Raw genomic sequence first — 22,424 nt, 5'->3', positions numbered from 1 at the left:
CCACATGTTGCCCGCAAGCTACATGACATGCAGGTTGTAGTCCCCCAATTGGCTTTTCGCTGCAATCCCTTCCCAGGTATGCCACAAGCATTGCAGATTCAGACCCAGTAGTCCCTGTGTATTTGTGTAGGTACCATGCAGTACACATTTCCATCTCCCCAGTATGCACAGTCTCACAATTCAGAGGAAATGTCATTTTGGCTTCCACAGTCAGCAAATATCATGCAGAGCAGTAGCAGTGTTCTACTATGCCCACATATTATCATTAGTTTGTCCATACATGGACCAGTGGTGTGCATCTCTTAGATTAACCCCCCATTGATTATTTTGAATGAGTTCCTGTAGTCTTGTCCATGGCAACTGAGAGCAGTGGGCATTCACCCTGCCTGCCATGTCAGCTGGGAACAATACAGGAGCTTATTTACAAGCCCCTTGCACCGCTGGTGTGTCACTTTTTCTATGAGAAAAAGTGACACATCAGTGGCAGAAAGGGCTTGTACATAAGCCCCTGAGTTTCATTACATACAACGCATCAGCAAACTTTCTATTTGACACAGCATGGCGCAGCTGCTGGCTTTCTGCACTGCACTTTGTCATTTACTCATACATGAGGCACAATATAAGGTAAACGTTGACATATGCTGCACTTCGGAGAATGAGGTGAGTGAGGTGATGGTGCTGGACTGGGCTGTGCAGATGTGGGTGGTCAGTGTGCATTACATGTCTTTGCTGTTTCACCATAGGAGTGCCAGCATACTATCCTTTGGACTGCAGACTGTGCGTTTGGGCGCTGTGACATACTGTCCTGTCCTTTGACTCCTGCCACCAACTCCTGAGGTATGACGGCTTACCCCATCTCCTCCAACTCATCCAGGTGCTCCTTGGGCACTGGACTTACACCTCTGGTCTGCAATACTGCCTTGCGTTTTTAGGCCAGTTTCTCCTTTGCTCTGCGCTTGCAATCATGCCATTGCTTTTTGCAGTTAATGACTGTCCTAGTCACCTCTGCCACACTATGTACTTTGTCCACAATGGACTGCCATATAGCCTCCTTCATTTATAATGGCAATTTTGAGTTGACTAAGTGCTGGTGTTGATGCTCCGTCACCTCGGTGATCAGGATGTTGTTCTCCTCCTCACTAAACTTGCACTTCATCTTTCTCTTCCCCTTCTCCTTGGAGTGTGACTGGACAGCCTGGCTGGCACTGAGGTTGTTGGGGTTGTCGTGGGGTCTCTGGTCTTCTAGGTTCTCCATTTCTGTTTCTCCAGTGTCTACTCTTTGTTTTTGTTTTTAATTCATTTTCTGGCTGTACTTTTTACAATTTTAGGTGCAAAAGTGGTGCTAGGATGGGTAGCGTCAGATTATGTGGCACTAATCAGGCTAGTGTCACTTTTGCAGCACAAACGTCATTTCTTTTAGTGCCATGGCACACAGGCTAGCATAGTTTTTTTAATGCTGCACCAATTCTAACATGAATGGTGCACTGCTTAGTTAATTTGGTGCAAGCATGGCGTTAGGAGCTGTTGTTACATGGCATTAAAAACTTTGACGCCTCGCTGCAGCAGCAGTGCGTAATTTCTAGTAAATTAGTTTCTTAGAGTTTAATTACCATTGTGCTCAAGCACACTTTGCACACTACTGCATTATGCCACTACCCCTACATGGCAGACACAATTTTGAACATGACATAGCACACCCAAATCCATTGGGAGCCTTGCTGGGCACATCCTGCGCTACGGCCGAGTAGAGTTACAGTTTGTGGCATGCACACAGTTGGCCTGGGAGGAGATTTGTAGATGGCTGGGCTACCGAATGCTCTATTCCCCTGAACAATCCTCGCATCACTTCCTTTTAATACTGCTGATTAAAGATAAAGTTGTCGTCTAGAGGTTGACTAAACAGGGATCCACTCACTGAGTGAGCTATTCCTTACCAATCATTTTTTGGTTGCCCAACACTTGCAAACGCAGCCAATTTTTCCTCGATGGACACATTCACCTATTTTTGCCTTCGTACATTGTGCAGGGATATTTACCTTATGTTTACTGTGGAGCTGCAGAAGCCAAGACATTAACCATGTTCTTGAATGTACAGGTGGCTGGACAACTGGTAACCAAGCTCTGCTCCTCTATACAGGCTTATGCCTTATCAGTAAGGCCTAATAACAAGGTGCTGTGGGGTGCAGACCTGGGAGATTTATTTACCCATAAGGAGTCATCTTATGGTTGTAGCTGAATTGGGGAGCCATCTCCTAACGGTATATTTATACAGGGCAAACCATACTCTCCTAAAAATTGTTTACACAGAAACTACGTCCCACTCCTGGTTTGCAGGATGCAACAAGCAAGAAGTGGTCTTCCTTCACCTGACCTGAGCATGCCCACTGATTGCAAGGTACTGTGGCAAAGTTTTTCATGTTCTAGGGACTATACTAATGGCACACCATGCAGCATGTGACGGTTCACATTGATGGTACTACTACTGGCAAAGAGGCATGTGTCATGTGTGAGGGGTAGGGATCTCATACCTGCAATGAGGACCTGGTTGCATGATATGATATACTACAGTGACCAACTGGAACTCTACTATTATCCAGGGTCTCCAGACAAAGAACATCGGTGGCCCATTGCAAGCATACTTGTTAACTCACAATATTAATGGCTTGGAAACTTGCTAAAGATTGTGCCAAACATGGGAAATGGGGGAGAAATGGCAGCATGGTGGCAATATGTATTCAAACTGATTCCTGGACTAGAGCTCAAAATGCACTGTGCTTTGGAGGTGCCACCATGGGGCCATATCAGACATACAATGCATTTTAATTGTTGTGCCAGGCGCACCCTTTAAAAGGTTTGCCCAGCGCAACCAAGGAAGATGCACAGTATTAGCATGAATGCTCTGCCGTCACGGCAGTCAAGAGTTCATGCTACTATGGGGGCAGTGCACTCATGTGAAGAATGGAGCGGCTGCTTTAAAAAGCTTTGTGTATCACTGAGCAAGCAGCAACCTGCCTGCATTTTGAAGGGGAATTAGAGATGCCCTTGTAGGCGGGTGCAGTGAGTGACTGCACCCACCTGCAAAGAGAATTCTGGGGCTCCATAGGACCCCTTTTCTCCTTCTAGAGGGCTGCCTTCTAGACCCTTTAAGTGGCACAATTTCAATGTGCCTCCTAACATCTTCTTTGCCTCTGCCCACACGTCTATAATATTGCCAGGGAGCAGAGGCAGAGATTCCGACATTTGCATGGGACGACTCCCCCATGTAAATAAGGGAATACCCTGTTGTGATAGTGCTGGCACTATATGTGTGCCAGTACTGTTGGTATTACAGAAGGGGCATCACAAGCGTCTGCCGCCCCTTCTGTAATACCAAAGTGCCCCGTGGTGCGCAAAGCGGGAGCAAACGCCCATTGCCACCCGAGGCATTTTTGTAATATGGCTCCTAATGTGCGAGAAATATGTTATGGGAAAAGAGGGATACTGCTGGACCATTAATATATTTATCAATATGCTGCCCATGTGTTAAGGTACTGTAATTTACTGAATACAAATGTACTGTTTTGTATAGAGTTTGTATAACATAACAGCTAATTAAAAAAAAAAAAAAAAAAAAAAATATGGAATGATTCAAATGTGATATTTCTTTAAATAGATATAAATAACAGTGAAGCAAATAACACTGCTCTTGAAATGAATATATGCATCACTGAAATGTGGTATGAATCACATTGAATTGCATACAATACTGAATGAACTGAATAAGGATGTGAATCAATTGGATAAGGTGAAATGTGTGTGTAAGACACACTGAAAAGCACATGACAGTAACAGCCAATCACTGTGGAGCTCAATACTGCAGAGCTCACATTGGATACTGAATCGGCCATCTCAGCAGCACGTTTTCAACACGTGCATGAACAAGCTGCACACAGAGCAGTTACACCCTTCTCTGCTCTGCTTTTTGGGGTTGACAGTGGCACTTGCCTGCCATAGCCCCTTCCCTCATTCCACAATCAGTGACCTTTGTCCCAGCCTGACTTTTGAGTCCAGCAGCTCTGTGCTGCCTCCTTCGCACGTCAGGCTGAAACATTTCTGGTAGGTGCTGTTTGTTTAGACTTTCGTTCTGATTTCTTTTCTTTAAATAGCTTGCACTGTTGAAGGGTTTATTAAAGATGCAGTAATACCCATGAGAGAAGGGGTAGCAGCACCCCTGCCTGATGCCTATATCAGAACCTAGACTGGACGAGTTGCTGAGGCAATGCCCCGGAGCTCTGCTGCCTTCTGAAAAATTAGGTCCGTGGGCAGCCTTTCCTGTTAGCTGCGAGGTGAGCAGCTCAGGAGTCCGAGAGTCAGGGCCTGGGAGAAGGCAGGGTCGGAGGCCTTTTTCACTGGTTTCAAAAGAATTTATTGCAGGATTATCCAGGCCGGTTATTTATGGGTCCCTGTAGGATTGTGCTGACATTCAGCTGTGTTAAAGTTCCTTTCCAATTTGGAAAATAACTTTAACACAGAAATAAATGACCTTCATAATCATGCATTATATTCTTTTGAAACCCGTGAAAAAGGCCTCCAGCCCTGCCCTCTCCGGGCAGGGCTGGAGGCAAGGGCTCTAGGGCGGTGCGACAGGTGCCACTGTACCGGGTGATGACTCTGGGTGGGGGCGCCGGATTTGGAAGAATATTATTGTTAAAGGACATGCCGTGGCGTTCCTTGTTTCCAGAAGTTTGCAGGCAATATTAAAGATGTCACCATAACTCAGCCGATTAATGTGCTGGCTGGAGAGAGATCGAGTTTTCTGCAGTGGGAGTTTTAAGGTAGTGCAGCAGGTTTATATGCCTACTGCAAAGAAGGTGTAACAGGCAGATCACAATGTGCATAAAATGCAAACAGGTTAGTGGGTCACTTCTTTTGTCAGAGGTAATTTTGTTGCTTGCAGTTTACAACTTAAAATCCTAATATAGAACAGTGAGCTATTATCTGCCATTAATGAAATGCATGCCTACTGTAAGGTATAGATTATTGCGTTATGATTTTTTCCCCAACCTTTCATTATCCTAATGTTGGAAAACGGGTTCATTTTGGTAGAAATCAATTATTATTAAAGAGAAACCCCAAACTTGATATCACAATTTAAATTCTGAGGGCGTGTTTCTCCAGACCAAGCATTATTAAACTATACAGCATACTAGTGTGGATGACATGTCACTCATAAACCTTGTACTTCTATGTCTTATGTAACATTGCTCATACACTGATTTATACACCTATAATTGATTGCCTCTGTGTAATGTCTGTACAATGTAAAGTGCTTTGACACCCTACACTGGTCTGAGTGGCGCTATATAATTATATGGATTTGCGAGAGAGAGTGGTTATGGAAACTTAAGAGGCTCTGTTAAAAAGTGGTAGTAAGGGAATCCGTTGCAGAGGTGGTCGTTGGTGGACGCCATCAAACATTGTCGCACTATGGCGCCACCAACGCTAAGGCTGGCCCTGGTGTGCTGCTGTGAATGTCGATCTCGCCTTTTTTCACTTCAGCACCCTTGATAAAAATTATATTCACTTCACTCACGGACCAAGCATGTTTAGCTTCAGTACTGCACAACCCGTTGAGCTAGATGAAATGCTGGCCTCCACTGTTGTTGTAACTCATCCAAAGGCCTACGAGAGGCATTTCAATTACCTCACTTTCAAATCTCCACCTCTTTGGAATGCACGGATTTATTGTCACCCTGACCTGCTAAAACCAAGTGCAGAAAAACGAAAATGGTGTCAGAGAAAAGGTCACAGCAATGGGTGTGTACAAATAGTGCCAGCTTTATATGGAGTTCTGAGCGCAGATTCAATGCCACGAAAATAGCTCATTGGATTGAGTGGAGTGTCCATTGCTGAGGTAATTCGGTAGTCCCTGCTTGATATTCTGCATGAACAGTGTGACTGCTCATCCTTGTGAGGTCTGACAACAGTCATGTATTTCCTATGTACTAATCAGCTCTTAAGCGGTACAGGGATGTTTGGGTTCTGTCAGCTTGCAGTCTTTCATTTTTTGATGAAGCACATGTTTAGACCTCTGTCTGCTGTGCACAATTATGGGTTTATGAACTGATGACTCTTATTGGGTCTCTCCGCACCAGGCCCCTCCTGATGGAGCGGGACACCTGATACTCCTTGTAAGGCTGTAGTTTCCCTGTCACCAGGGGAGGTCACTGATAGGGATCTCCTTGCATGTGGGTTATGCACATTATTCGGAGGTAGCAGAAAAAGGTCAACCATTCTAGATTATATAATCATAGCCCCTGCACGGGGCACAGGGATATCTTTGGGACTTATCAGAGGGAATGTATTTCTAAGGCAAGATATAACAAAAACAAGTCAAAACGTCTGCAGAGTCAGGGGCATATTTATTCCCTGTTTGCGCTGAATTAGCGTCATTTGTTTACGCTAATTCAGCGCAAAGTTAACTCCATATTTACAGTATACTTTGGCTCAAGATATTGAGTTAACTTCATTTTTTTGACGAAGAAACCTACCTTACATCAATAAGATGCAAGGAAGGCATTCAGGTCCAGAAAATGACGATATGGCCTTATCGCCATATTTATCCCCAGTGCTAAATTCATGCACGGGGGCTTAGATAAAGGAGGTAAGCTTACTTAGTGCCATCATTTAACACCTGGGTATGGGCAGGCGTTAGGGGACCTGTGAGCCTGTTTCCATGGTCAGAGACCATGGGAAGAGCCCACGGGTGCCCTTCCCTGGCCCCAGGGACACCCCCACCCACACCAGAGGGACACCACAGGATGGGGGACCCATCTCAGGGAAGTGACTGTATTTTTCTTTTTTTTCCCTGCTCTGGGCCCTGTCATGGGCCCACTGCATGACGCTGGCCCCAGTGGCCATGCCCAGGGGACATTTGTCCCTTGGGCATGGCTATTGGGGTGGTGGACATGGCTCCTGTCTTTACCAAGACAGGAGACATGTCCATGGGGGTTGTGCGACAGAAAATGGCTTTACACTGCTTAGAGGCATTTTTTTGCCTCTAAACAGTGTAGCGCCATAATTCGGTGCACAGGTTCTGGTTCCCCCTACGCCTCCCCCACCCGGTAAGCATAATTTTCAATGACGCTAACTGGATATTACTGCCATCTAGCGTCATTCCATAAATATGGTGCCTGGCTGGTGTCCAGGAATGGCGCTAGCCGGCGCTATACTTTTTGACGCTAAACTCCGTTAGTGTGGTAACTCGTGCAATGCTCATGCATAAAATCAGATGCTTCTGAATTTCAAATAGATAAGTGTAGGAAAGTACCATCTTGCCTGGCATGTTACCCCCATTTTTTCACTGTATATATGTTGTTTTAGTTGTATGTGTCACTGGGACCCTGTTCACCAGGGCGCCAGTGCTCATAAGTGTGCCTGAATGTGTTACCTGTGTAGTGACTAACTGTCTCACTGAGGCTCTGCTAATCAGAACCTCAGTGGTTATGCTCTCTCATTTCTTTCAAATTGTCACTGACAGGCTAGTGACCAATTTTACCAATTTACATTGGCTTACTGGAACACCCTTATAATTCCCTAGTATATGGTACTGAGGTACACAGGGTATTGGGGTTCCAGGAGATCCCTATGGGCTGCAGCATTTCTTTTGCCACCCATAGGGAGCTCTGACAAATCTTACACAGGCCTGCCACTGCAGCCTGAGTGAAATAACGTCCACGTTATTTCACAGCCATTTTTCACTGCACTTAAGTAACTTATAAGTCACCTATATGTCTAACCTTTACCTAGTAAAGGTTAGGTGCAAAGTTACTTAGTGTGAGGGCACCCTGGCACTAGCCAAGGTGCCCCCACATTGTTCAGAGCCAATTCCCTGAACTTTGTGAGTGCGGGGACACCATTACACGCGTGCACTACATATAGGTCACTACCTATATGTAGCTTCACAATGGTAACTCCGAATATGGCCATGTAACATGTCTATGATCATGGAATTGCCCCCTCTATACCATCCTGGCATAGTTGGCACAATCCCATGATCCCAGTGGTCTGTAGCACAGACCCTGGTACTGCCAAACTGCCCTTCCTGGGGTTTCACTGCAGCTGCTGCTGCTGCCAGACCCTCAGACAGGCAGCTGCCCTCCTGGGGTCCAGCCAGGCCTGGCCCAGGATGGCAGAACAAAGGACTTCCTCTGAGAGAGGGTGTTACACCCTCTCCCTTTGGAAAATGGTGTGAAGGCAGGGGAGGAGTAGCCTCCCCAGCCTCTGGAAATGCTTTGTTGGGCACAGATGTGCCCAATTCTGCATAAGCCAGTCTACACCGGTTCAGGGACCCCTTAGCCCTGCTCTGGCGCGAAACTGGACAAAGGAAAGGGGAGTGACCACTCCCCTGACCTGTACCTCCCCTGGGAGGTGCCCAGAGCTCCTCCAGTGTGCTCCAGACCTCTGCCATCTTGGAAACAGAGGTGTTGCTGGCACACTGGACTGCTCTGAGTGGCCAGTGCCACCAGGTGACGTCAGAGACTCCTTGTGATAGGCTCCTTCAGGTGTTGCTAGCCTATCCTCTCTCCTAGGTAGCCAAACCCTCTTTTCTGGCTATTTAGGGTCTCTGTCTCTTGGGATTCCTCAGATAACGAATGCAAGAGCTCATACGAGTTCCTCTGCATCTCTCTCTTCACCTTCTGCCAAGGAATCGACTGCTGACCGCGCTGGAAGCCTGCAAACCTGCAACATAGTAGCAAAGACGACTACTGCAACTCTGTAACGCTGATCCTGCCGCCTTCTCGACTGTTTTCCTGGTGGTGCATGCTGTGGGGGTAGTCTGCCTCCTCTCTGCACTAGAAGCTCCGAAGAAATCTCCCGTGGGTCGACGGAATCATCCCACTGCAACCGCAGGCACCAAAAAGCTGCATTACCGGTCCCTTGGGTCTCCTTTCAGCATGACGAGCGAGGTCCCTCGAATCCAGCAACTGTGTCCAAGTGACTCCCACAGTCCAGTGACTCTTCAGTCCAAGTTTGGTGGAAGTAAGTCCTTGCCTCACCTCGCTAGACTGCATTGCTGGGAACCGCAACTTTTGAAGCTACTCCGGCCACTGTGCACTTCCGGCGGAAATCCTTCGTGCACAGCCAAGCCTGGGTCCACGGCACTCTAACCTGCATTGCACGACTTTCTAAGTTGGTCTCCGGCGACGTGGGACTCCTTTGTGTAACTTCGGGTGAGCACCGTTTCATGTATCCTCGTAGTTCCTGTTTCTGGCACTTTTCCGGGTGCTACCTGCTGCTAAGAGGGCTCCTTATCTTGCTCGACGTCCCCTCTACCTCCTGGTCCAATTTGCGACCTCTTGGTCCTTCCTGGGCCGCAGCAGCGTCCAAAAACGCTAACCGCACGATTTGCAGCTAGCAAGGCTTGTTGGCGTTCTTTTGGCGGGAAAATACTTCTGCACAACTCTACAAGGCAAGAGGGATCCGTCCTCCAAAGGGGAAGTCTCTAGCCCTTTGCATTCCTGCAGAAACTGCAGCTTCTTCAGTCCAGTTGAAGCTTTTTTGAACCCGCAGCTGACATTTCCTGGGCATCTGCCCATCTCCAACTTGCTTGTGACTTTTGGACTTGGTCCCCTTGTTCCACAGGTACCCCAGATTGGAAATCCAGTTGCATTGTTGGTTTGTGTCTTTCCTGCATTATTCCTCTAACACGACTTCTTTGTCCTTAGGTGAACTTTAGTGCACTTTGCACTCACTTTTCAGGGTCTTGGGGAGGGCTAATTTTCTAACTCTCACTATTTTCTAATAGTCCCAGCGACCCTCTACAAGGTCACATAGGTTTGGGGTCCATTCGTGGTTCACATTCCACTTTTGGAGTATATGGTTTGTGTTGCCCCTATCCCTATGTGTCCCCATTGCATCCTATTGTAACTATACATTGTTTGCACTGTTTTCTAAGACTATACTGCATATTTCTGGTATTGTGTATATATATCTTGTGTATATTTCCTATACTCTCACTGAGGGTACACTCTGAGATACTTTGGCATATTGTCATGAAAATAAAGTACCTTTATTTTTAGTATAACTGTGTATTGTGTTTTCTTATGATATTGTGCATATGACACTAAGTGGTACTGTAGTAGCTTCACACGTCTCCTAGTTCAGCCTAAGCTGCTCTGCTAAGCTACCATTATCTATCAGCCTAAGCTGCTAGACACCCTATACACTAATAAGGGATAACTGGGCCTGGTGCAAGGTGCAAGTACCCCTTGGTACTCACTACAAGCCAGTCCAGCCTCCTACAATAAGTCGCTACATGGAAACGGTATGTTCTGACACTGCCCCACTGGTGCAGGTTTCTTTGTGCTCAGTCAGTGTCATGTGAAATAGTCATGCATTCTTGAGGGGAAGTGAAAAGTAAATCAGCTTTGCAATAATGCAAAAACTTAACAAAAGTTTACCAGTGTTCACTAAACTGTGGCATACAAAAATGCCTTCTCTTCACCTTTCTATTGCAGAGCTGACACATCCTGGGCATGTGTTCCAATGTAGTATGTCCTATAGCTATCTTGTGAGACAGTGCTGCCCATCTGGATGCTTGAGAAAACTCTTAAAAGTGTTTATTTATGGCTCTTTTTGTGTCAGTTTAATCCCTCTGCAGCACTAATGGTTCTTTGACAAATAGGGTCCACCACTTAGCAGCCCCTAACCCTACAGTCACACATTCATTTTATACTTAAGTTCCAATTACAAAAGCACGATAATTTCGGCTTTTATTCATCCTGAACCACTTTATTCACTACTTCCTACCGCCTAATTCTGAACAGGAAGTATTTTCCAGGTCTGCCATTTGGCATTCAAAAATGTGTGATAGACAGAACCAGTAACATTAAGGGGCATACTTAAGAGCCCCTAGCGCCACCTTAGTACCGCCATATCATTATTTGTTTACGCTAAGGCAGCGCTAACATGGCATTTTTCCCCTGCCATATTTACAAAGTGGTGCAATGCATGCATTGTGCCAATTTGTAAACCCTGGTGCCACATTATGCCTGCACCAGGCATAATGTATGCAAGGGGGGAGTTCTGGTCTTAAGGGGATTGTAAAAATGGTGCAAAGAAATCTATGAGATTCCTTTGCAAAACATTTTCTGCATTTTTAATGCCTTCTCTTTGCAGGCGTTACAAGGAGGCTCCCATTATATTCAATGGCTCTCCGGGTGCTTTAGAGGATTAGCGTCACCATTTTCGATGCCAGTCCTGCAAAGCACTGTACTAGTGTCAAAAAGTTTGATGCTAGTCCCCCTAACTACTGCCATGGTGCGCCGTATTGTAAATACGGCACACACATGGTGGTGTCAGGGGGATGCTCAGGGGTGCAAGAAAAGTGGCGCTGCACTAGGTGCAGCGCTACTTTTCATAAATATGCCCCTAAATTTACAGAACTTCATAGCTTAAACAATTTGTCCTGGACAGACCAGTGACATTAAACAAACAGAACCTCATAGGTTAAAGAAATTATCCTTTTTTATTATTGTGACTTTGAAACCTCTATCAATGCACTGCTTTTGCATGACCTCTGTCCACTTGTTTTGCCAGTGACTGAAATACTTCAGTACCTGACAAATGTGGCTTGATCTACAAGCCATGTTTCTGGGAGAAAATGACCACACATCTCCTGTTCAATAGCACAAACTGCAAAGAATGTAGATGCCACAGTCAATTGATGACATTTTCCTGAGATAGCTAGGAAGTACTTTAACATCTCAGTCGACAGTCCCTCGGGTACAAAAAAGCATCAAGATAGTGCATCATTAACAGAAGGAGAGTTGAGTAGGTTCAGTTTATTTCCTATTACAAAGAAGGAACTGCGTGCCAAATATTGCTAACATGAGTTTAAGAAAGATCTAAATATGTTGTGACTGGAGCAGCGGGCAGTTGTCTACAACTTAACTCCAAGTATCTATATATTTATTACTTTACTCCTACTGTAAAAAAGGAAACAAATCACTCTCTCCAATGCACTACTGCCTTACACTTTACCTCTCTCAATCTAGTCTCTTTTTCCAACCTCTGACTCATCCCAAAAGTGATTCTACTACTAAAATCTCCAACATAACCATTCCTAGACTCTGCCCCCTCTATCCCTCCTGGCTCATCTGCTACCTCATTTTCCTACTATGATCCCCCAAACAACCCTATATTTTTCCCTCAAGTATCTCTCCTTTGACATCCCCAAACCTAATTTTACTACTATGTTCCCACTAATCTCTTTCAACAGACTCTTCCCTCCTCCATCACTTGTTTTACTCATCTCGTACCTCATCTCACTGCTATGATCTACCAATTAACACTTTGTATATTTTTCCCTGTTCTATCCCTCCAATATTCTATTTAATCCAACCGAATGACTCACAGGTCCACCGCTCATATTAACTCATATTTCCCTAGGCTAATCCACCACTAGTCCTTTCCTCGCTGAAAAGCACTTAGACGCCTTGTCAGGGGTAGTAACCGGTATATAAATACAATTACAATTAAACCAAAACAAGAGGTTATTGAATAACATACACTTGATAATAGACTGCATGTTGCTCCAGCCATAGTTAGAATCTAGGGACAGATTTACTCATTTTTCTTGCAACATAGGGGAGCAAGCAAAGTTGCTGCACTGTGTTGCATGCAGATGTGTGCCCTACTAATTAAAATATGATACTTTTCTACTGCTTGCTCGCATTAGCACACTGTGTGTTCCCTAGCGTGAACATAGGCACCCTAGGAACATAGTGCAAAAGTGACTGTGTTACAGCCAGTATTGATTTGTGCTTGAAGGGATACCTTCTTAAATAAATACAGTATTTAACACCCTTTTCCAATTCATATGTGTGCTACAAAATCCAGCACCCATGGAGAGGAAATAACAAGTAGAAATAGATATTCCTCCTCCTGCGCCTCACTTGGAAGATGGAGGATTTTGGCACATTCCCAGGTTTACAAGTCTGTAATTCTGGGAATGCTTCAAAATCCATGGGTGGATGCATGGAAACGCTTATGCTCCACCCATGGAACCTCTTCCAAAAGCAAGGGGGCCCTATGCCTATGAGTAGCTTTACATGAATTATTAAATAACAGAAATGATTTCGCATTGGAGCTGTGACATAAAAGTGACACAACCCGGACACAAAATCTTTGTTATTTTGCCCCTTAGTCTACATTTAAGGTAAACATAAGTGATTTACCTCTTAGTTTACTGATAGTGTCATGAAGGCAGGAGCAGGAACGTTTCTTAGTGCATGTTACAAAACTCTTATTTGTAATACTACTGTGTGATGTATTAAGGTGTAAAGATTCTGAGTTTTAAAGATTTACACTTTTTTAAATTGTGAACATCTTATCGGATTCAAACATGTTTGCAGCATGATTTTTATGGCACTTATTTTGAAGGTTTGACTTCAGCACAAGAATCTTTGAGCCAGAGTCCACCGCTGGGTTTGCTCTCCATGATAAATTATTGGTTCACCAACCTCTATAGTGCAGCACACATAATGAGCTTAAGTATTTTGATAACCTGTCATACGCACTTGGGATGTCATTAACACATACAAGAACACATTAAAATCCATGTGTTCAAGATGTGTGCTGTATAAAAAAATAAATTCTCCAATAAATTAACCTACATGTTTAAATGATATTGATTAGTAGCCTGTCAAAAGCATCTCTATGTAAGTTAATAGAGGCTGGTTTGCATGTGTGGTACACTAGTTTAACTAGTCCCATCAGAAAAGGTCTCGAGAGCACTATCCCAGGCCTGACTATGACAGGGGGACTGCACCTATCCAGCTATCACTTGCCTCTTAGGATACAGGCACCAAGGCAGGGCTCAGAAAAGTGTGCTGTGGGCAGCCAGTTGAACAAAAAGGCACATTCAGGGTTGCCCACAGTTCTCCAGTAAATGACCAAACTGCAAACATCAGGGCAACACAGTGTGTGAAGCCTAATAATACATTTAACGCAGAATGATAGGACAACAAGAATGTCCATGAAATGAATGACAGTCAAGCAGGCTGCCAGACTGTCTCTATCCCTGGTCTTGGGATGGGTCAACTCAATTCAGGCTCAAGGAAAACTTAAAAGATCCCTCAGGTTGGGCTTGGTTTTTGCAGCTTTTTAGGTTGAGCCTATGCAGCCCCTATGCGCTGTCGGGAGACATGATGTATCTCTCCCTGTGGGCTTTGTGCATGCCCATTGTTTCTAATTGGTTCATTGTAGTACTCCTTGTACAATGTTGCTTTTCTATGGTCCCTTTGTTGTCTTTGTCCCGCCTTTTGGTGTTCGGTTCCCTTCCATGAAGACTGCCCCTGTTAGATGAGATCTTTCTTGTTCGTTTCTTTCTTGTTTGTCTGATGAATTATTTTTTTATTTACTTTTGTTTTTGTTCATCATTGCGACCGTACCTCTTGCTCCGTTGGTTGTCATTACAATGGTGTTTTGCCAGATTTTCCGTGGAGCGCATTAGGCACTGCATCCCTTCCTACTCCCCCCTGGCCTTAGTTTAAATTGTGAACAGCTCTTCACACATGCAATTCTTTTGAAGTGGCTATGTGCCCCTCACACTTCGTTTGTCTTCTTGTTTAAATTGTACAGAGCTCTTCACACATGCAATTGTTTTTAGGTGGCCACGTGTTTCCTTTAACCTGTTGTCTTTGTTTCCTCCCTCGGGCTCTGCAGCCACTCATTGGAAGAAGGGTGGGGTCTAGCCAGAGCTGCTCTGTGGGCTTGTTTTTAACTTTCCACGCATAACACAAACAAATGGCCATATTTACTTCTAGTTTTATCTGCATACCTTCAACCTGTGTGTAAAGCAGTTGCTGCCCGGTGTCCAGTCAGAGCCCCGCCCGTGGGCCCCATGTAAAGTGATGCATCTTGGTCATACACGCAGTATATGTTAGAGCTGTGCGTGATTTTTTTTTGTACAATTTGTTTTCTTAACAATAAATGCTGTAGCAGCAAATGGCAATGCTGTCAAAGGCAATGAATACCACTGCTGAGAGCATGAGTTTTAAATCTAGATACAGGCTCGCTGCGCCCAGGACAGGGTATTAGTCTAGAGGAATGCGTAATCTGGATAAACAGCCTCTTCATGTTCCTTTGCTGTTGGAAATCCATTCTTGCAGCTAAAGTGCCTGTGTTGTGATTGATCATTGAATGCCCCGACACTGTAGCCCACCTCTGGCTGATATCAGCCAAAAGCGTACCTAAGAAAGTCCGCTGGTTCACCACCGAACTCCAAGAATCAAAGTGCACCCACAGACGCTTAGAGAAAAAATTGAGGAACAGCCAAACCAGAGAAGACCTCGCCTCATTCAGAGCTGCAACCGCCACCCACCTCCGAAACATCTAGAACGCAAGGAAGGACGCACTCCAGGATCGCATCAACTCCTCTGGACACAACTCTAAGAAACTCTTCTCAGTCCTCAACGAGTTTACAAATCCCCCCCTCTGAAGCCACCAGCATCCTCCGTCACAGGACATCTGCGACAAACTCGCCATCTTTTTCCAATGCAAGATCCAGGACATCTACGATAGCTTCATCCCGGAAAAACCTGTCACAGGAACCTGCGACCGACCCAACCCCCACAGAACCCATCCACGCTCACCATGGAGGAAACAGTCAGCATCATGAACAGCACCCACTCCGGAGCCCCCATTGACCCCTGCCCACCCGAGCTCCAAAACACGATGAACTCCTCCATCAAAACTGGCACCTTCCCCAAGGACTGGAAACACGCCAAAGTATGCCCTCTCCTGAAGAAACCCTCGTCCAACCCATCAGAACTAAGGAATTTCTGGCCCATCTCGCTGCTACCCTATCCCGCCAACCCACAACTATGAAATTTCATCAAGGACAACAACTCCCTGGACAGCTCCCAGTCAGGATTCCACAGCAACCACAGCATGGAGACAGCCCTCCTGGCAGCCACCGATGACATCCGATCACTCCTAGACTGCGGCCACACCACAGCGCCCATACTCCTTGATCTCTCAGCAGCCTTCAACATGGTCTCCCACAGCACTCTAAGCACCAGACTCTATGACATAGGAATCCATAGAAGACTCCTGGAATGGATCCACTCCTTCCTCTCCGGGAGGACTCAGAGGGTCAGACTCCTGCCCTACATAACCTGACCCACAGGAGTCAACTGTGGAGTCCCCCAAGGATCCTCACTAAGTCCCACACTGTTCAGCATATACATGGCCCCTCTCAGAGCCATCGTCGGAAGCCATGGAATGAACATCGTGTCATATGCTGATAACACTACTCATCATTTACCTCACCGAAGACCTGGACTTGGCCAAAAGGAACTTCCACTCAGGAATGGAAGCCGTCGCCACCTGGATGAGAGAAAGCTACCTCGAGCTCAACTCTGACAAGACTGAGCTCATCATCTTTGGAAATGCCACCTCAGCTTGGGATGACTCCTGGTGGCCCATATCCCTCAGGGCCCCCATGCACCGACTGAGTACGCCCGCAACCTAGGCATCATCCTGGACTCCTCCCTCTCCATGACCCTCCAGGTAAATTCAGTCAACTCCTCCTGCTGGCACACACTCCACAAACTTTAGAAAATCTTCAGATGGATCACAGCAGACTGCCGCAGGTCAGTCACCCACGTCTTAGTCACAAGCAAGCTCGACTACAGCAAAATCCTCCATATTGGCACCTCGACTAGAAACATTAAAAAACTACAACTCATCCAGAACGCCACTGCCAGACTCATCCTGGACCTCTCACGCCGAGAACATATCTTCCAACACCTGAGGACTTCCCACTGGCTCCGGGTCAAGAAATGAAACACCTTCAAGCTACTCACCCCCACGTACAAGGCCATGCACAGCGCAGAACCAGCCTACCAGAACCACCGCCGGTGGACGATCCTCCCCCTGCACCTCAGACAAAGTCCATCGCTCACCATCTTCAGGAAGCACCTCAAGACATGGCTCTTTGGATGAGGCCCCCTTCCTCTCCCCACGCCCTGAGACCCTCACGGGTGAGTAGCCATGCTTTACAAAAACTGATTGACTGATTGAACATCGGACATCGAGAAAACCAGCTCGCTTGGGTCTGAAAAAGGACCAGGAGGAAGACCCAGTCAAGGGACTTCATGAACGCCCTGGACCTCTTGCTAGAGAACTCCTTTTGTCCTCCAAACAACCCTTAAACCAACTTAACTCCTGCTCCAGGGGGCACCGTTGCACACATCTCCTGGCTCACCGACTAGCTATGCATCCGGCTGCCCTGTGCCCTGTGCCCTGCACCAAAGAACCTACTAACCTGCTGTGACCTAAGGGTCCCCCTCACCTATGACCTTGATACTTCAAGGGGACCCGAAGAAACCATCTTTAAACTTAGCTTTGCAGTGCTTTTCCAAGTGATCCCCCGGAGTTGCCCTGCGCCAGCTCCAGACACCTTCTCCTGCTGCTCCCACTGGAACCAGGAACCACCCGAATTTCTCCAGTTGGCACAGTGTGCCCACTGAGGAGCTCGAACACCCTGCAAAAGAAAAACTTGGTAAACCAACTGTATGATTTTATATGTATTTTTTAAGGAGATCTTCCATTGATTCCTATAGTGCATAATTACGCACAAAATACTATTTTTATTAGACTTCAAAAATGCATACCTCAAAAAGTACTTAACCGATTTTGATCATCTTGATCATAAAAATTACATAAAAATCTGAAGTACTTTTTTTAATTGGTCTTGAGTTATTCCTTTGAGTGTGTGAGTTGCAAGAGTGATACTGTGAGTACAACAAATGCTTTGCACTTCTCCAAGATTGGCCTAACTGCTCGACCAAGCTAACTTAAAAATTGAGCATTAGGTGATCTAGTTTTTACCCCTGTAGACCAAGGTGTGGGTTGACTGGACCCCCCTGCACAGTGTGCCTAGTCTTGCACACTACATAGAGGGTCAGCCTCCTACGATATTCCTCTCTTTTATTGCACTCCTGATGATGCGCTACCACCAGATTTTGGCACATCAGTATTCCACCGCTGGTAATATTGTGCAAATGCACATTTGCTATGAAATGTGCCTTAACTAGTTATTTCAAGTTCAGTTATGATGACAATGTGCTAAATTTGAAAGGACTACCCCCGTTTTTTAAAGCACTTTGTGCCTTTTTATGAGAGGTATGTAAATTGTGACTCATGTGTAAACCCCTGTTTGCAGATGGTTGGAATTAAGAGTTCTAAGGTATTTAACACATCCAATAATTATCAGGTGGGTAATATAACTCAAGATTCATTCAATTATGACTGGTCAGACTTGCTGAAATTTAAAAAGGGCAAAGCTTAGGATATTTACTGGATCATGTGTATTTTGGGGCGTTAAGTACAGAAATCCACTAGGTTATTTCTCACAAACCTGTAATAAGAGTAATTTATCACACTCAACAAATAACATACCCTGAGGTATCTTATTTATCAAGAATGTTAAGATACATCTAAACTTGTAATCAGGCTATTAGTCGGAAAATCTTCTCTCCTTCAAATATACACTGGGAGCCCGATTCACTAAGGTACTTACATGCAGTAACTTTATAAATGCAGAGTCTCCGTACTTGTGGTGGAATCTCCACACTGAACTGCAGTGCGGAGATTCTGCCTCAAGTGAAGAGATTCCATCCCGAGATTCCACACTCTTTACTTGACTGCACAAAGTACCTTCATGAATCGGGACATGGGTACTTGGACAACATGTTCTCTACATTTTATGCAATAAATGTAGGAGCAGAGATTTATTAAATGTTTTATAGTAAAGCAGAACACATTATGTTTAATTGTTTTTTTCTTGTTTCAGGTATGCGAAATGATGAGTACTACCTTGCTGGCCAAGCAATGGCCGTTTCCCTAGTTCACGGGGGGCCTGCTCCAAATTTTGTGTCTCCTGTGTTGTATCAATGTTTAGTTTCTGATGCAAAACATGTGCATTCCAGTTTGGGAGATGTGGTAGATCCTGAGACACAAGACATGCTGCAAGAGGTAAGCAATAGATACTGAACATTGGTGCTGAGAAATCTTTATCTAGTTTTCCTACTTTGTTTTCATTTAGTTTTAGGTGAACTAGATAAAAACATGCAACTCATTTGTACTTAATTTGTTATGGTTAATATTTATGTATCATGGATTTATATATGTTACTATATGTACTATAAACAAAAATTAAAAAATGGCACTTAACTTTCTTATATGGATTCAGGTTAATTCAGAATGTCTATTCCAGGGGCTCCATAATTTTTTTAGACTTTCCAGGGCAGCCTACAATTATTTGCCACTCTCTCCACCGCCATAGACAAATCCATGTTCTTGCACAAGTGATCAACCTAGGAGGCCCTCGTGTGGGACCATTTTTGATCCATATTTGTTTCATCATGTGATATATGCTTGATATATCTGGGTCTCTTCATTCCAAGAAGACAAAGCTTCAGGCACATAACTAGAGGCATATCAACAGCCACTTCCAGTTGCCCCATCGGACGTCCTACGAATTGCTACAGTTTACAGCACTGACTTTTAATATAATAGAAGGAGCCTTTCTGACCATGTTTCCACAAACAATATGATATAGGAGAGTACCTCAATATCTGCGTACTGGATTAATTCACTCAATGTGGATTTTTTAATTTTCTACAGTATCGTTAAGTACAGTCCCAGGTAATATTGTTTAGTCTATTGAGTGCTATACTTTTAGAAACATTGAACTTACTTAACAAGATGGTCAAGTCACTTTTTCTGCATTAATATGGTTTAGTTAATGTTTTTTACAGTATCATTGTTTTTTTTTAAATATTTAATCACAATATCACATTCTTACATTCTTACAATTTCCACAGATTGAGAATGCTTCTTCTCTTGAGAATCTTCAAGAATTGATTCAAAAACACAGCACAGTTCTAAGTATAGCAGGTTGCTTCCGCCCATTGAAATCTCTGAATGACAAAAGAAAATTATTGGAGGATTTCATCAATTGGTACATTGTGGGGAGGACTGTTCCTTCGCTAGTTAGGTACGGTGATATTTATGTGCATATATGCTATAACACTATATCATTTTAAAAATGTAATTACCGTAAATCACTGTCCATCCTAATGGCTTCATACATAATCACATTTCCATGAATATCCAATGATAGAATTAGAAATCAATCACATTATTGTTATCAAATATATATTGAATTTACTTTGTTTCAGTCATTTTATTGGCATTTTGCAGTGCAACTTATGCAGTCCTACAGCAACAGGATGTAAATATACGGCTAACAAAAGGTACAGAAATCCCAACAATCCCCTTTGGTTTGACCCACCCAACACAATTCAAAATAGAGAAAAAATCCAGGAAGAATTAAAAAGAGAGTCCACGGACCACCCTTCCCCCTCTTTTCCACCTTCCACAACTAGAAATTGCACTTGAAAATATGCACTGGCTACCTTCCCTGAGCATCAGCATAAACAACTAAATTACAGAGGCAGAAGACTTATATTCAACGCCTTGCAACCTAAAATTAGTTATAAAAAATTAACAGAATCAGGGCTCGTGTCTGTGAGACACAAAAGTAAGGGCTGTTCCAAATTGCCTTATTTTAAATGCATCCACAAGGACATTGAACTGTTTAACCATTGTCCGAATAGAGTCTGTGATGCCACATTGACACAGGTGGAGGGTCCACTTTATTCCTCTCGGGTGCCGGTGTTGTTTTATTTGCCCCCAAATAATTCCACATATTCAATTCATTAGCAATTTTTTGCTACTTAAAGAAGTTAGAGTGCAGTCTCACCAAAGGAGGTAAAGCTGGAACTGGATAGCCAAGTATCACTTCAATTTGTACAAGGATTTCATTCTGGAAAGGGGAGACATGAGGACTTTCCCACTACATATGTTTAAAGTTTCCTAATAATCCACAACCTCTCCATTAAAGAGTGTTGGCTTGTTCTCCAAACTTAACAAGATATAGGCATCAATCAAATATCACCTTATAAGGAGCGCCCCTTCCTGCTAGTGTATGCAACATTGTTTGGGAGTCATGCCATAGGGTAGTCTGGTGTGGTTCTGTCTCATCAAGGACAGAGATTGTATGGGAAAATGCTTGCAAAGGTAGAGTACGAGTTGGGACAGATGTTAGTAGAGGTGATTTGGAAAGGTGGTCCTCACCTTAGTCTCTCCTGCCTCCTGCACAGACATCTCAAATGGTAGAGGATCTCAAACTCCCTAGAAGCCATTTCTTTAAGAACCCAATGATGTCATTGTGTGTATCTAAAACGCTCTCTATCATTTACATGAAATTTACTATTGCAGGCATCAACGGTTACAATATCTCTTTCCCCTGAAACATAACATAAAGTAACCCCCCCCTCCCCATCCACATGCTATCAAAGGGATTAGGTTCTAGTGCAGGTGTAAATGCTCTGTGAAAGCAGTGAGTGTGTGTGTGTGTGTGGGGAGGGAAATGTTGCCAATGCTGATTTCTTAGTAACCGTGTGTAGCCTGTGAAAGTTGTCTTTCTGGGAGTACATAAACGTACATTTGGTGGCCAAGCAGATCCTGACTTCTATGTTAGGTCCCAAATGTAGCATATTATCAACATCCTTTCCATGTGTGGCAAATGCTTCACAGTTTCTCAGAGAGACTAGTCCACCATCACCCTTATTTGGGCTGGTGTACAGTATAAGAGCATGTCCATTAGGGCAATCCCCCCATATTGCAGTAGTCGCATATGTTTATAGGAGAGTATATTGTCCAACTGTTTGAGGGAGGTAAACAATTCACTGCAGACCATTAAAGGAAGTGCCTGGAATGATTGAGAACTAGAAAGGTAATCTTAATGGAATTGAGCATTCACAACCAAGATAGGTAAAGAGGGGACAGTCTCCGGCAGTCCTGTCATGTAGAATGTAGAAGTGGAGTAAAGTAGGCTTTGTAAAGGTTCCCAGTCTTAGGAGTCAATTTAACACCCAGGCATTTGCTTGTCTTATTGGGTGTTTTTGCTAGTTCACCAACCTTCCTCAAAGATCGTGTAAGGTTGAAAAAAATGAAAGCAATGAACTTTGCTATGTTTACCTTGAAGCCCGATACTCCATTAAATCAAGTACAAAGTTGTTGAAATCATGGGAGCAATCTTGAGGGATCATTAAGAGATTAGAGGACATCATCAGAAACCAAGAATGCTTTGTGAAACTCCTACCCAAAGGTTGTGCCTCCCACCTCTCTCTCCACTCCATTATGTGATGCATAGGGTTCTATGCTAAGAGCATAAAAAAGCAGGGAGGATGGCTAACTATTCCCTGTTTCTCTACACATGTATACTCCCTCAATCTTCTGTGATTAACTAGGATGTAGGAGGTAGGATTATTATAATTTGGCAAAACTATCACTATAAATTAGTG

At 44.3% G+C, this 22,424-nt stretch overlaps 1 long non-coding RNA gene across 1 annotated transcript; it reads left to right on the top strand.

The window, feature by feature from the left end:
- Positions 1-3,900: 3,900 nt before the first annotated feature.
- Positions 3,901-19,976, top strand: LOC138295718 (uncharacterized). Its single transcript, XR_011203670.1, has 3 exons — positions 3,901-4,095; positions 18,845-19,026; positions 19,878-19,976. It is a non-coding gene; the product is annotated as an uncharacterized lncRNA (long non-coding RNA).
- The last annotated feature ends 2,448 nt before the right edge of the window (positions 19,977-22,424 follow it).

This window comes from Pleurodeles waltl, chromosome 1_2, assembly GCF_031143425.1.
Source record: "Pleurodeles waltl isolate 20211129_DDA chromosome 1_2, aPleWal1.hap1.20221129, whole genome shotgun sequence".
NCBI lineage: Eukaryota > Metazoa > Chordata > Amphibia > Caudata > Salamandridae > Pleurodeles > Pleurodeles waltl.
Note: the sequence above shows the minus strand (reverse complement) of the source record. Positions and strands in the feature narration are given on the sequence as shown.